General features: G+C 46.4%; 1 long non-coding RNA gene across 2 annotated transcripts in view; it reads left to right on the forward strand.

The window, feature by feature from the left end:
- Nucleotides 1-12,382, forward strand: part of LOC110340371 — a 39,312-nt gene that overhangs the window by 1,430 nt on the left and 25,500 nt on the right. The gene's annotated exons all lie outside the window — the stretch shown is intronic.

Below are 12,382 nucleotides of genomic sequence, written 5' to 3' on the forward strand. Positions count from 1 at the left end.
CCATCTATAACTCCAGTTCCAGGGAACAAAATGTCCACTTCTGCCCTCCACTGACGCCAGGCACATAGGTGGTACACACACACACACACACACACACACACACACACACACACACACACAGGTAAAACACCCCTATACATAAAAATAGTTAACCCCCCCAAGACTTTAAAGCTTTCTTCTTCAGAGCCAGTAAGAGGACTCAGAAGATAATGTGGTTGCTGAGCAAGCCTGGTAATCCGAGTTGGATCCCTAGGACCCACATAAAGTTATTAGGAGAAAACAGACTCCCTCAAGTTATCCTCTAACCTCCAAACGTGCACACACATATCTCCCCTACACACATCACAGACACATAATAATAAATACAATTCTTTTTTTTTCTTTTTGTTTTTTTGTTTTGTTTTGTTTTTTGAGACAGGGTTTCTCTGTGGCTTTGGAGCCTGTCCTAGAACTAGCTCTTGTAGATCAGGCTGGTCTGGAATTCACAGAGATCCACCTGCCTCTGCTTCCCAAGTGCTGGGATTAAAGGCATGCACCACCACTGCCCAGCAATAAATACAATTCTTAAAAGAATTCTTTCTTCTGAACCAGGTGAGGTGATACACATCTGTGGTTGTAGCACTCAGGAGGCTGAGGCAGGAGGATTGAAAGCTCCAGGTCAACCAGGGATTCATAGTAAAGTCATGTCTCAAAGGCCAAAAAACAGTTGGACATTGGTAGTGAACACCTTTAATCACAGCAATTAGGAGGCAGAGGCAGGTGGATCTCTGTGAGTTTGAGGCCAGCCTGGTCTACAGAGTGAGTGCCAAAACAGCCTCCAAAGCCACCGAGAAACAAAAAATGAACCTATGGGCGATATTCTCATTCAAGCTACCATGATGTTTTCTTTTTCCTTTGTTCCCCATGATGGCAATAGATACCAATTTACATTTGCAGCAAGGCTGTGCAGCACCCCTTTCTCCACACCCTTGCTCAACACCCGCTTTACTGAAGCTTTTTTGTTTGCTTGCTTTTTGAGACAGGGTTTCTCTGTGGCTTTGGAGGCTGTTCTGGCACTCACTCTGTAGACCAGGCTGGCCTCAAACTCACAGAGATCCACCTGCCTCTGCCTCCCGAGTGCTGGGGCTAAAGGAGTGCGCCACCAACGCCCGGCCAGTTCATATTTTTGAGTATTTGGTCAGTTGATGGAACTGCTAGGAAGGATGAGGAGGCGTGGCCTTGTAGGAGGACATCTGTCACTGAAGGAGAGCTTTGAGGTTTCAAAAGCCCAAGCCAGGCCATTAGCTCTCTCTCTACCTTGTGGTTCTAGATCAGGATGTGAACTCTCAGCTATTCCTTCACGTTGCTGTCCTCATGAACTCTAATCCTCTGAAACCCTAAGCCACATTAAATGCTTTCTTTCATAAGTTGTCTTGGTCATGGTGTATTGCCATGCCAATAGAAAAGTAACTAAGACATCCATGAAATTGCTATATAGTTCAACAGTCCCACTTCTGGACATGTGTAGTATCCGAATGAAACAAAATCAATATTTTAATGAAAGAGTAACTCCACGTTCATTGTAGCAGTATCCAAGATAACTGCTATGGATACAGCCTAATTGTTAGCAAATGAGCATGTAAAGAAAATGCAGTTTGTATTTACAATGGAGTTATTATTCAGTCTTTATTTTCCCTTTTCTCTGTGTGTGTTTGTATGTGTGTGTGTGTGTGTGAGCGTGCATGCATGTGTGGCTGTTCATGTGAACATGGAGGCCCAAGGTGGATGTTAGGTATCATCCTGGATCATTCTCCCATCTTGTTCATTGAGATAGGGGTTCTTAATCAAACTCAGAGCTTGTCAATCTAAGTATTCCTCCTAGCCATCTTGCTCCAGAGATCCCCTGTATCTGTCTTCCAAAGCTACAATACTAAGTGGGTCATCACACCCACCTAACATTTTCTTGGATTTTTGGGGCTCTAAACTCTTACGCAGTAAACACTTCAGCCTTGTTCAATCTTTAAGAATGAACCGTAGCTAGACGATGATGGCACATGTCTTTTTTTTTTCTTTTTCTTTTTCCTTTTTTTTTTTTTTTTTTGGTTTTTCGAGACAGGGTTTCTCTGTATTGTTTTGGAGGCTATCGGTCCAGCCCGGCCTCAAACTCACAGAGATCCGCCTGCCTCTGCCTCCCGAGTGCTGGGATTAAAGGCGTGCACCACTACTGCCCGGCAATGGCGCAAGTCTTTGATCCTAGCACTTGGGAGACAGAGACGTGTCTCTGCATAACTAGTTCCAGGCCAGACAGTGCTACACCTGACTCCAAAACCAGAAGGAGGAGGAGGGAGAAGAAAACAAGGAAGGATCCCTGTCATTGCAATAATGTAGATGTGTATGGAAGGCATTCTGCTGGGTGCTATGGAGTAGACTCTGAAAAACACTGTGCTCTCATATGTGGAATCTGAAAACAACGGAGTTTAACAGGAGGTGAAGCTCGGTGCATAGAGCACTTAGTTGGTATACGCAGGCCCCAGATTAAAACAAAATCAAAGCTGAACCCATAGAAACGTAAAGTAGAATGGTAGTTGCCAGGAGCTGGGGAATAGAGACAGAAGATTCTGGTGAAAATGTAAAACATTTTCCGCTATGCAAGGTGAACAAATTCTAACCTTCTAGTGTAGACATGATGTCTATTCTGCTTTCTATTGCCAAAACAGAGTACTTGAGGGTTGAATAACTTAAAAAGGAAGGCTTATTTTGCTCACCAATTGTCTGATGCTACATTATGATACAGCAGGAAAGTAGACCAGAAGGGCCAGCGCAGAAGGGGTGGCCTGTCTTTGTAACAACCTGCTGTGGAGGGGAGGGAGCTGGAAGGAAGGGCGGTGCACACTGGTAGCTCCTAGCTCCCAGGAGGCTTGAGGCAGGAGGATCGTGAGTGTGGACAGCCTGGCCTGTGTGGTGAAGCCATATCAGGAAGAAAAGGAAAAAGAGGGGGAGGAGGGGCTTGAATGTTCTTTCGGACAGTATCATGTGAAGTCGTGGGTGTGTTAGCGAGCTTGATTGATTTATTAGCAATAATTCCTAGTGTATATGTGTCAAAGCATCACATGTATGCTGTAAATATATCCAGTTTCTTTTTGGTTGTTTTTTGGGTTGTTTTTTGGTGGGGGGGATTGTTTTGTTTTTGAGACAGGGTTTCTCTTTGTAGCTTTGTAGCCTGTCCTGGAACTAGCTCTTGTAGACCAGGCTGGCCTTGAACTCACAGAGATCCACCTGCCTCTGCCTCCTGAGTCCTGGGATTAAAGGCATGCACCACCATCATCTGTCTAATATATTTAATTTTTTAAAGACAGGTTTTCCTCTGTGTAGTCCTGGCACTCACTCTGGCAAGTTCTGGGCTGACCTCAAATATATATAATTTTTAATTTGCCAATTATACTTCAGTATAGTTGGAGGATATCTAACTATTTTCCAGCACAAGATCAATTGTTTTTTTTTTCTCTTGAGACTGGGTCTCATGTAGCCCAGGCTAGCTTCAAACTTCTTATGTAGCCAAGGATAACCTTGAGTTTCTGATCCTCCCACTTCTAATTTGCAAGTGCTGGGATTTCAGGCCTGAGCTACTACAGTTTATTCTTTATTCAGTGCTAGAGACTGAACCCAGCAGGGTGCATGCTAGGCAAATGTTCCTCTGACCTTGTACTGCCAGCCCCAAATTACACTTTTTAACCAAAGAATTTGATATTTCCAGAAGCTCTGGAAATGGAATTTCATCACATGTTGCTATGTCAAAGGTGTTTCATAGACCAGCGGCTATGGCAACACCCAGGAACCTATCAGGAATGTGGAATCTGACTGGGGATGCAGCGGAATGTGTACTGTGCATGAACCCCTGGGTTCGATTCCCGGCACAGCATTAAACTGAGCTTGGTGGTGCATACCTGAAATCCCTATACTGGGGTGATGAATGCAGAAGGTGAAAAAATGAAGGTTATCCTGAGCTATACACCAGCTCTGAGGCTAGATCAGGCCGTATGAAACTCTGCCAGAAACAGATGCAGCAGAGGGGAGATGGGATTCATCTCAGATTCTCCCCAGACTTGTAGGATTTTTCACTGAATAAGACCCCACTGGCTTAAGGCTCCTTAAAGTTTGAGAGCAGTTGTAACTATCCCCCCACCCCAGGTAATATAACAAGTGTCATTTGTTTTGTGTATATGGGTGGACGGCGTCTGTAAAAGCATATTCTTCTCACCTCTTTCTGTAATTACCAGCCATTTTCTAACCTCATCGGAAACCAAACCCTCATCGACGTCATTCAGCGGGAAGCTAACAAAGACGTCATTGACATCTTCTACCCTCACCCTCTGTGTAGCCCATCCTCCCAAAGCATCACAGCAGCTAGATGATCTCATTTGCACATAGACCGGGGCCTGGCATTCCCTGCTTGGAACCCAGTGGTGGTGCCTTCCCATTGCCCAGAGGTCACATGGCAGCCTCTGCACCACTACCTTCCACTCACCCTCTTGTTCTGTCTCTTGGCTCTGAGTCCCTGCAGTGGCTGCTCCTAACCCACAACGTTCTCCGGGTCAGCACCTGTGCTGTAGTTAAGCTCACTTGTCTGGTGGCCTGGTGACTCTCTGCCCGTGAGAGCACAGGTGCCATAAGTGTGAGGACCGCCCTCTTCCCGCCCCTGTATCCATACCACCCCATGCCAGTTCTCTGTGTCTGGTGAACTGTAAGCTTATTAGATCAGGCTTATTAATTCCATCTCTCTGTTTTTATAGGCTTACTGGAATTATAAAAATAATGGATATTGATTCTGTTTTAAAGATTCATTTTCATTATTTTTGATTGCATGTATGTATGTGTGTGTGTGGCTGTGTGTGCATGAGTGCAGGTGGCCTCAGGAACTAGAGACATTGGATTCTCAGGAGCTGGCATTATGGTCAGTTGCCTGCCTAATATGGGTGCTGGAACTGGACCCGGGTCCTCCGGAATAGCAGCATGTGCTCTTAACCTCTGAGCCACCTCTCCAGACTCTTGAGTCAGCTTTTTAAAAGTTTCCAAAAGGGAATACAGTTAGTAACCTCTTCCTTCTTTAATCTCCCAACTTCAAAGATAAATACAACAGTTCATTTTATTTCCTTCCAAAGTTACATAGCCCTTTAAAAAGAAATTAAGCAGAAACAGGTCATGATGAAGCAGGCCTTTAATCCCAGCACTCAGGAGGCAGAAGCAGGTGGATCTCTGTGAATATCACTGATGCCAGCCTAGTCTACAGAGCAAGTCCTAGGCCAGGCAAAGGATACATAGTGAGACCCCATCTCAAACACAGCAACAACAAAACAAAAATCCTCAAAAGGCACAAAAAAGAGCATTCTTATACATTAAATCTTTAAAAAAAAAAGATAATGAGCATATAGCCTAAAACTTTATTAAAAACGAAATGAAACAAACCCCCGGCCTGGCCACCCATGGTGGCACATGCCTATAATTCCAACACTTAGAGAGGTAGAGATAATAAGGTCAGGCTTTCAGGGCCATCCTTAGCTACATATCAAGTTCAAGGTCAGCCTAGACCTATACCAGACCCTGACTCTATAAAAAGAAACACTAGGCTCTCACAATGCAGCCAAGCAGGCCTCAGACTCTAGATCTTCTTGCTTCGGCCCCTGAGTTCTGCGATTACTACTTGAAGGCCCCATGCACCCAGCTTCTTTTGTTTGTTTTGTTTTATTTGTTTCAGACAGAATCCTCATCTGTAACCCACGCTGGCCCAGAACTCATTGTGTAGCACAGATCCTCCTGCCTCGGCCTCCTGAGTGTTGGGATTATAGGTTTGATTTACTATGCTGGTTTGAAAAGCAGAGGTCAGTAGGGTTATGGCATATATAAATATAAATCTTTTGTTTGTTGGTTTGTTTTGAGACAGGGTTTCCCTGTATTGCTCTGGCTATCCTGAAACTCACTCTGTAGACCAGACTGGTCTTGACCTCACAGAGATCTACCTGCCCTTGCCTCCCGAGTGCTGGGATCAAAGGTGTATGTCATCACTGCACAGCTTTATAATGTATCTTGATCCTACTCACCCCCAATTCCTCCCTCCCATTCTCCCTGACCCCCAACACCATATAGCAGGTCCCCTTCCCATCTCTATGTCCTCTTTCTTTTTTCTGGTAACCCACTGTTTTCAGAAGTAAAATTATGTAACCATTAATCACCTCCCTATTTCTCTCTCCCTCTAATTCTGTTCTTTATGATTCTATGCATTTGAGCAGCTTGTTTTTTTAAACAATTCATATTTGCATATGGGCATATCAGTCTATCTTACTGTAGTATTCCATAATATCTAAGTCAGTGGTTCTCAACCTGTGAGTTGTGACCCCTTTGGTCACCTAAGACCATTGGAAAACAGGGATATTTATATTACAATTTATAACAATAGCAAAATTAGAGTTATAGAGTAGCAGTGAAATAATTAATGGTTGGGGTCAGCACAACATGAAGAACTATATTAAAGGATCACAGCATTAGGAAGGTTGAGAACCACTGCTCTAAGCTGATAGTTAACTTGGCTTCTACCTGTCATGTGAAGGCTGTTTCAGGCTTCTTGTTCTTCTAAATCCTGCTGCAGTTCCAAGGTTAAAGTCCCAGAGGAGGTTACCTGGAGGTGGCGGTGCACACTTTTAATCCCAGAATTCTGGAGGCAAAGGCAGGTGGATCTGTGAGTTTGAGGTCAGCCTGGTCTGCAGAGTGAGTTCTAGGACAGCCAGGGCTATGCAGAGGAACCCTGTCTTAGAAGTCCTCCCCCCCTCAGAAAAAAAGTCCCAGAGAGTTGAGTTCAATGGTTCTGCATGCATTTACATCTGGCCAAATCGCTGCTCAAATGAGTGTTTTTCATTGCCTCTCCCCACACTGCAGACAGAGGGCTTTTTACCCTGGGTACCCATTGCGCTCTTCCTAGGGTAAGCCAACAAGTAAATATTATGCATCCCAGGGGCAAGTAAGACCTGACCTTGAAAGAAGTAGTCAGTGGCTGCCTTCGGTGATGCTTTCCTGGGGAGAAGTCTGGGAGGCAAGTTGGTGGCAAGCAGGGGGGACTCAAAGCCTCTGGTGTGTATACACAGAGGAAGTCTAATTCAAAAGCCATATAATGAGTGGACTTGGGAAGAGGCTGGTTGCTGTGGCAACCTGATTCCCCTGCTGCCAAGAGCGGGCTTTCTTCTTTCTTCTGCACCTGGCAGGGACTCCTTTCTTTCCACGTTAGTTGGAGAAGAAAGACAGAATCGGTGTTCTTTAACTGAGGTGAGAGCACACTTTCTGTCTGTCATCGAAAAGAGCGTGATTCCCCTAATTCCCTCACTGGCCCTGCCTCATCCCTGCTGCAGTCCGAAGGCCAGTTAGGTGCTTGGACTCAGAGGCTGATGTCACAAACCACCCACTGACTAGACTGTCTTTTCTGATTATCTCCAGAAGTATAGGTGGACCAAGCCCCCTGCAAGACTGTTCTGTCCCTGGTCAACAGTCGCTCTGGCTCAGAGTCATTCTGAACTGCTCCCTCCTGGGGCATTCAATCCTGAAAGTGCAGATTGGTTAAGATCTGGGGGAGAGCACGACAGATGATGGGCCAAATTAAATGGGTTTTCTCTCTCCCATTTCTCACCTGGTCTGAGTCAAGCTCTACGCTGGCCACGCTATTTAACAGCCCCTCATGTAGTTCTTCTAACAGCTCTGTAAAGTGGCCACCCTTATTCCCAGTTGCTAAGCTCATACTGGAAACTGAGGCAGCTGCGCCCAAGCTGAAGTGATTTGCCCCAATCCTGGGTCTTCCTGGATCTCAAGGTCGTGTTCCTGCACTTCACCCACTGTGAGACACTTAGAAGAAACAGACCAGACTGCGGAGGGACTGTCCCCTCTCCTTGATGTGATGGCAGCTACTTATTAAATCTCCCTTTAAGCAACAAAAGCTGGAGGGCCTTGCCCCACCCCGTTCACGGGGTCTCCTTCCCTTCACCTTGTGCCTGCCTCCTATAATGAAGCAGTGGCCATGCTGGGGACAGTAGGGGTAGATGAGTCCATCCGATCTGAAGGGTCATTGACATTGCCGGCATTCAAGCCTCCCAGCAGAAATATGGGAAATGGTGACTGGGGTTGCTCAGTTTCTAGACTGCCAAGGGCTGTGGAGGGATTCAGTGAGCCTAGGCAGGTACCATAACATGATTCTTCTAAACCTCAGATGGACCAGATCCCAGTCTATCAGCTTCTGGAAACTTCCCTTGGTTGGCCTCTCTAATGGGAGCTCTTCTATAGGAAGCCTTTTTTTTTTTAATTGATGGGAGTGCAGTGGTGTGGCGGCAGGGGGAGCAGGGGGGGTTGGAGGTAAATGGCAGTGTTGATTTCTACCACTGAATTTGTCTAAATGTCATCACGGAGGCAACCACAGCATGGTGCCATCTTTCGGGAGAAGAGTGACCACTCACATGGTTACACAGCACCTTTAGATCCCACCCACAATAACCTCTTCTGGCTGCTGTGCCAAGTCCCTTCAGGGGTGGGTCTCGGGAGGCTGATCTCTGCTGGCTTTGAGGCGCTGGAATGAAGTTGCTTCTGTGTTTCCCATGACAAATCTGGTGCACTGGCACTGTGAGCCTCTGCCCTCTGAGGGGCAGAAGTGGGGGAGTGGAAAGAAGCCCTCATTCACTGACTGACAGGGCTCCGGCGTGTTCCATCCACATAACCCCCTAGGATGACCACCTGTGCATGAAGGCAGGCAGCTTACATCTCTTTGGGTCGGGGTCGGGCTGAGTTACACCAGGAGTGCAATAGGGCTGGGACCTAGGCTGGTTCTGGTTTTAGTTTAATGATGAATCTACATGAGGTTTTCCAACTTCTCTGTTCTCGCCGGCTGTGGCTAGAGCCTGTCCCAGTATAAGGGTCCTGCGAGGGTTGAACAGGAAAGAGGGCCTTCTAGCTGTTTCCTCTTCCTTGCCTCCTCTAGTATGAACCTTCCTTAATTCCTGAATTGGCCCCCAGAGATTCTTGAGACATGAGCATGAGACTTTGTGTGACCCTTGCCTCAGTCCCTTCACGGTCACCCTAGGGCCACCTCCGCTGCATCTTGTCTATAGATGATTTTTTTTTTTACCCATCAAACACATAGATTGAGGCTTGGGAACCCAGCCCACTGGGGAAGGCTGTGGATCTCTTCCCTGAGCTTGAACTATTTAGAGCATCCTTGGCAGACTGGGCTTGGAAGCTCTCCCCTTGCTTCAGATTCGGGACTATTTCGGGGGCTGTTCACAGCCGAGCACCCGTTTCCTCCTATCTTTGCATTCCCGTTTCCTTAGCAAACAGAGGCCCCTGGCAGAGGAGGGTGGAAATGGCAGTGTTACAGATGCCCTGTTGCTTATGACAAGGCCATGAGGTCCCCTGCAGCCCTGACTTACTCTGCAGCTGTTAACCCCACCTTTTAACCTAAGTAATATAAACCTGTGCTTATCCCTGCCCCCCACCCAGTGCTTAAGATGAAACCCAGAGTTCATACAGTCTAGTTCTTGCTGAGCAGGTTCTCTCTCACAGGGCTATATTCCTAGCTCAGGACTCTGTTTTTGGTTTTGGTTTGTTTGTTTTGTTTTTATTTTTCGAGACAGGGTTTCTCTGTGTGACTTTGTAGACCAGACAGGCCTTGAACTCACAGAGATCTGCCTGCCTCTGCCTCCCGAGTGCTGGGAATAAAGGCATGCGCCACCAACGCCCAACTTTTTTGTTTGTAATGTGAGACTGAGTCTTGCTTGCTATATAGCCCACTCTGGTCTTAGACACACAATCCTTCTCCCAAGACATTTTCTTTTTCTTTTTGTTTGCTTTGTTGTTGGTTTTTTTTTTTGGTTGGTTGGTTGGTTGGTTGATTTTTGCTGATTCTTTTTCTTTTTCCTTTTCCTTTCCTTTTCTTTTTGAGATAGGGTTTCACTATGTAGTCCTAGCTAGCCTGGAACTTGCTCTATAGACCAGGCTGGTCTCAAACTCGAAGAACATCCTTTAGAACATCCTGAGTCCCAACACACTTTAAACGTGGGAGGGAGCTGACACACAACTCTTGGTTCTATACCAATACCCAAAATAGGAGCAGGGATAAGACATTCTTGTGAGAAATCAGTGACAGGAAATGAGGTTGCCCTGGGTTCCGGGAGCCATCTGGAAGATACTGACTATGAAGAAAAGCCCGTGGGAACCTCTGGCTTGTAGCCAAGCTGAGCAGAAGGGGACCAGTTCATTGGGAGGACTGAGCTGGAGGAATGGTTGTTGAAGAATGTCTCTGGAGGTGCATATTTAGTGTCAGAATAGACCATGGTTTGTGTCCCTTCTCAGGGAAGAGTGGCAAAGAACAGACACCGCTGAGTCCAGGTGGAGCGTTTTTTAGGAGTGAGATGATGTGGGCAGGGGAGACAGAGAAAGATTATGAAGACAAGAATTCTGCCATATTTGAGTCTGTGGTGGTGGAGACGGTGTGTGGACAGATGGAAACACTGGACCAATGGGTCAGAAAGGGAGAGAGGGGGGCTGGGAGATGACACAGTGTGTAAAACCATTTACCACAAAAGCATGAAGCCTGAGGTTAAATCCCCAGGACCCTTGTAAAGCCAGATGCGTAGCATAAACATCTGCAACCCCAGTACTGCTAGAAGGAGAGGAGAGCCAGAGGCAGGAGGCTCCCCGGAAGCTTGTGAGCCAGCTAGTCTGGTACACACAGTGGAAAACAACGAACGGACCTGTATCAAGCAAGAGGGAAAGCAAGAGCCACAGGTGGTGGTGCATTCTTTTAATCTCAGTACTACTGAGGCGGCAGGTGGATTTCTGAATTTGAGGCCAGCCTGATCTACAAAGCAAGCAGATACAGAGCAATACAGAGAAAACGTGTCTCTAAAAACAAACAAAAACAAAATGACAGAAAGCAAGAACTGATGTGACAAGGCAAGACAGTGCAGAGGGTTCCTCCATTTTGCATTATTGCTGAGGCATTTTAGGTTTAACTAGAATTTGACCTTCTTGATGGAGTCTCCTTCGGAAAATTACCCATCTCTATTCCAAGGGCCCCAGGTCAAGATGCCCCAACTAGCTTATCTTGTGTTAAACGGCCTGCTTGTGCAAGCCTCCCCTTCTAGGTAACTGCTTATCTTGGCTTCTGTTAAACTGCTTGCTTAAAATGCTGCAGCTGCTAAGGGAGATGCAGGATGTATTTTTGCCCTTAAAACCCCCTTGCTCTAAATGCTCAGTGCTACACTTGGGTCACAAATACCTGAGTGTAGTCCCAGCTGGCTGGAATAAAGACTTCCTTCTTTTTTATTATTGTTTTTGTTTTGTTTTTTTTTGAGACAGAGTTTCTCTGTGTAGCTTTGGCTGTCCTGGGACTCATTCTGAAACCAGGCTGGTCTTGAACTCAGAATAAAGACTTTCAATTGGCTCTAGACTGTGTCTGTGTGGTCACCTTTGGTGGGCACTCTGTAATGCTGACACCTGAGGTTGTCCCCTGAGATTCATATATGTACCGTTACACACACACTGCATAAAAATGCACATTTAAACATACATACCAAAAGATCCCTGGTTCAATCCAGAGTTTTTGGGGAGGTATTTGGGGAGGCTGAGTAGTTGACCAATCAAGGAGGTAGAGACCAAGCAACGGACAGAGTTTGGGGCAGCTTTTGAAAGCACGTTGCCTGAAGGGACCTATGAGAGTCTGAATTCGCCTCTGGTGCCCTCTGAAAGTATTTCCTAGTTTTTGATTTCTTGATTTTTACTCTATATCCTGAGGAAGAACAAGAAAAGAGAGGAGGGAGGAGGGAAGAGGGAGCACCCCTCAGGAGCAGCGGGCGAGGGGCCAAGGCTCAGTGTGTCCAGGCTTCTCCATTGAGAGGGGTAGAGAGTCCCAAAAGTAAGGTGCAGGAACCAGGGGAGCTTGTGCGCCAAATCTGTTTATCTGAGACACCAGAGCCCCGTCCACTTGGAGAATGTTGCTGGCTTTCTGTTTTTCAGTGTTTGTTTCTAGTGAAATCCAGGAGAAGCGAAGATGGAGCCAGCCATATCTCTGAGACACACACTAGCCTGGTTTTCCCTTTGCAATGATATGGTTTGCCCAAAACTGCTGTTATTTCCAGGTAGCCCAGATTGCTTTCTTATTACACCTGGCAAAACAGACTGCAGGAGCACCCCAAAATACAAACATTCAGCTGAGACACCCCAATATTAATCCCTTGACTTTGAGTGCCTTCAAGCAGGAGGCATTGCACAGGTACAGTAACTGCGTGCTCGGAAGACCTCCTCCCCTATTCTCTGCCCTCCCTCCCTGGCCCTTGGATCGTGGTGGGGGAGGATCTCTAGCGATGCTGTCCTTCACAGC

This window comes from Mesocricetus auratus, unplaced genomic scaffold (genome assembly GCF_017639785.1).
Source record: "Mesocricetus auratus isolate SY011 unplaced genomic scaffold, BCM_Maur_2.0 Super-Scaffold_100010, whole genome shotgun sequence".
Taxonomy (NCBI): domain Eukaryota; kingdom Metazoa; phylum Chordata; class Mammalia; order Rodentia; family Cricetidae; genus Mesocricetus; species Mesocricetus auratus.